The following is a 4124-nucleotide window of genomic DNA, read 5'->3' on the forward strand; positions in this document are numbered from 1 at the left end:
ATATATGTTTTATGCATTGGTTGAGTGTTGGACATGCAAATAATACTTTGCAAATAAGCTTATTAGCTTGCATGTCCGGATATTCATTCCTTATGTGAATGAGCATTGTGATCATTTTGTTGTTAAATGTCATGCATTTTCTTTTAAGTACACCACTCTTGTGCCCTTGTAGGATTTTGTTCCTAGATGCATATATGTTTTATGCATTGGTTGAGTGTTGGACATGCAAATAATACTTTGCAAATAAGCTTATTAGCTTACATGTCCGGATGTTCATTCCTTATGTGAATGAGCATTGTGATCACTTTGTATAAGTGGTTGCTCCTGTTTGGTCAAGCTATGGTCTATGTCTTATTTCCATTTTGTTTGATCGCATTGTGCTTGCTCCATGTGCATTACGCTTGCTCCATGTACAAGTTTTCTGCACACAATGATAAGACTATGTTGCTGTGTTTTAGGAGATACTTGTTCTTATGATTCAAGAGCTTCACAGATTCTAGAGTTAGGTGTGAGTGAGTTTTCCAACTGTTCCCAACTCACGCGTTAAGTCTAAAGTTTGTTGTAGGGTTTTGTCACGGAATAGCCAAAGGGAGAGATTGTAAGGTTGAATTTAATCAATTATCTTGTTGGCTTTATTTCGTGCCAAATTTGCTTGTATTTTAGCAATTAGTAACCCTGTATTTAAGTGGGATTCATGTAAAGGTAGTGTGTGAGAGAGAGTGAAGAAATGTTCCTCTTTGTGTAAAGAAGAAGGGACTCGCGACTATAACTCGGGGGTGGTAAGCCGCCAGAAGAGGGTCACGTGTCAAGCATGCAGGAAGCTAAAGCATTATGCCAGTTGGTGCACTACAGGACAAAATATCCAGACTAGCAATGCAGTTAACTCGCGACTCAGTCAAGCCGCAAGGCCAAGTCGCCAGTCAGCCCTGTTTGGGAAAAACTGTCTCTTTTTATTCCAAACACATACCACTATATATAGACCCTTATACCCACGAAATGTAGAGAGCTTCTAGAGAGAATTTTGAGAGAGAAACCCTAGAGAAAAACAAGATTGATTCATCTACAATCTTCATCTAAGAGACTCTTCAAATTCCTCTACTCTCTTCCTCTCCATTGATACATCCTTGAGAGGTTCCTGACCAAGTCATTTTCTCACCACACCCACGTCATTGAGAAGGTCTTTTGGTGCTTAGGGAAGCAGTTTGGAAGGGACTAATGGTTATTGGTTGATGCTATGGGCTATAGCGGAATCCGGTAAGATAGAGAAGAAAAATGTTCGGCACAACCTCGTTGGAGCAAGAAGCTTGGAGGGCTTAGGTACCTGGGTAGATTAGGCTTGGAGGGTCTATTACTGTTCATGTATCCCAATTACATTTTCTAGTAGATTATTTACCGCTTGGAGGGCGATGGAGAGGTTTTATGCCGAGGGCTTCGGTTTCCTCTTCGATAACACATCGTGTGTTGTCCTTGTGTTTGCATCTCTCTTCCCTTAATCTTTGCCATTTAATTTCTGCTGTGGATGTGATTTTATTTGGTTTAGATTGATTATCAATTCTGTCATTAGTTTATGTTCATGTTCCGCACATCTATTGTTTGATAATAAGCTTGAATTGGTAATTTGTAATTGGGGGTCAAAACGTTCATAGTGTTTTCAAAACTATTTGAACTTTCAATTATGGGTTAGAGTAGCTTGTTTGTTTATCCGCTCGCATTTACTTTATTCCGTGCTTAGTATTAAGTTAGAGTAAAATCTATCGAGCCGTAACTTTAATTTGGGGGTGTAAACAGCTCTTGTATTTTTAACACATTTTTGAGCATTCATATATATATATATATATATACACTAATAATTTTTTTACAAAAAAATTAGGGGGACCATTGCCCCTATGGTCAAAGTTTCCCTCTGTCCATGTCTAGAGTTTAAAAAAATTAATATTTTTTTACAAAACAATTAGGGGGACCATTGCCCCCATGGTCAAAGTTTCCCTTTGTCCATGTCTAGAGTTTAAAAAAAATTAGGGGGACCATTTGCCCCCATGGTCAAAGTCTCCCTCTGTCCATATCTAGAGTTTAAACCTTACCTTTGCCAAAAATCAACAGTGTATTCATGAAATGATATCTTCAAGCATGACCAACTGTTCTCCCCCTAAATACACGGCCAAGTGGTCCTTCCCTCTTAATGCATGGCCAATTCTCCTTCCCCAAATAATGTGAAGTCATTCCTTTTCTGAAATACATGGCCTGTTAATCCTTTCCCTAATGGCAAGTTAGTCATGAAAATAATTGAAAGGATACCAAAAACATGAAACATCAAACCTATTAGTGACAAGAAGAGAGAGACGAATTAAAGCAATGGTCATAAGTCTACTCTAACTAATCATACGTGAGCATATACAAACAAAAGCATTAAACATGATTAGTGCCATTTCGACAATCACATGTAGTGCTGTGTTTGGTTAGGATGAAAAGAAATAGGATGAAAAATAGGAAAATAAAAGGGAGAGGAAATTTTAATTTTCCATTATTTTGTTGAAGTGAAAAATAAGATCAAAGAAAATAAGGTGGTTGGAGTTTTCCACTTGAAGTTGTCATTTTATTTTAATCCAAAATAGAAGTAAATGAATGGAGAATTTAGAAAAAATTTGCAAAATCTCTCCTCATCCTTCCATTTTAATATATTAAAGTTATAATAGTAAATTACTTTACATTTTTTTTACTTTTCTATACTTTCTATCAAACGCACAAGGTGAAAAATATAAATCTTTTCTATCCTCTCAATCTTTTCCATCATCTAATCCTCTCAATGAAAGTTATAAAATTTTAAACAATTCAGATGTTATATATGTATACACACACATAAGGTTCATAAAACTCTCCAAATACCTACACATCCAAAACTAAAACAAAACAAGACCTCTTTCTTTTACCTTTCACCTTTTCTTTTCCACTTCTCTTTAACTTCTTTTATATATGTATATGGTAATCATTATTTTCACCCCTAAAATTAGAATAAATTTTTATTTTAGTCCTTAAACTTTATGCAAACTTTAGGGATGTAAAACTTTAAGGATGTAAATAACATGTTGGACAAAGTTTAGTTACAAAATTAGTTGTACTCTAAGGCTATAACTTTACTCAATAAAATAAACATTACTGCATATTTTGAAAATCAAACCGTTGAATTGCATATTCTTTACGCTCTTAATACATATGTCAAATTTTGTATCCCACATCGCCTGGGGAAGCACATGGGGATGTGCTTATAAGCAAGGTTTTCAGACCCGGGCCATTCATTGAACCATAAAAGGGAGAGGTTCAAGGTTTTTGAGGTCGAACCGAGGTCGAACCAGGGTCGAACCGGGATGACGTCATAATTAATTTAATAATTAATTAAAGCCTAAATATAGATATTAAATTTATAAAACTAGCAAAATTGACTAATATATCTATATATGTGAGGGAAATTTAATGATTTTCAAGCATATATTTAATAATTAAATAAGAAAGTTAATAAAATAAAATAATAACCATGAAAAATTTCAAGCATATATTTAATAATTAAATAAGAAAGTTAATAAAATAAAATAATAACCATGAAAATATTAAAATTTATGATTAATTTTTGAAGTAAAGTTGAATATCTTTGAAGGATTTTAATTATAATTTTGTTTATTCCTTGTAAGAGATGGATAATTTAATTAAGTAGAATAAAATTGTGTAAAGTTGTTTTTATAAAAAAAAAAAAAAAAAAAAATTACTAAGGGGTTGGACCACACGGTTCTTGACCGGCTCATACGGTCCAACCCCAGTTTTAGGGGTTCATGGAATTGCCACATATGCCCAGTTCTTTATGCTTAAAAAATCGGTTTTCATCACGGTTCACGGTTTTCACGGTCCGACCTCTCGGTCCGGTTCGGTTCTGAGAACTATGCTTATAAGGAGTGACCTTCCTTTAATGTGTAGAGGCCAGTTGGGGCGGGGTTATTACGAATTGTATCAGAGCCATGCCCTAGCAGGAAGTGTGGGTCCCACACGCGAGGATGCGTGTGCTCGTAAGGGGGGGGGTGGATTGTAGTGACCCAAAAGGGGGTCGAGTAATCCATGGAATCCCACATCGCCTAGGG

The sequence above is a fragment of the Quercus suber genome, unplaced genomic scaffold (genome assembly GCF_002906115.3).
Source record: "Quercus suber isolate HL8 unplaced genomic scaffold, Cork oak 2.0 scaffold_122, whole genome shotgun sequence".
Lineage (NCBI taxonomy): Eukaryota > Viridiplantae > Streptophyta > Magnoliopsida > Fagales > Fagaceae > Quercus > Quercus suber.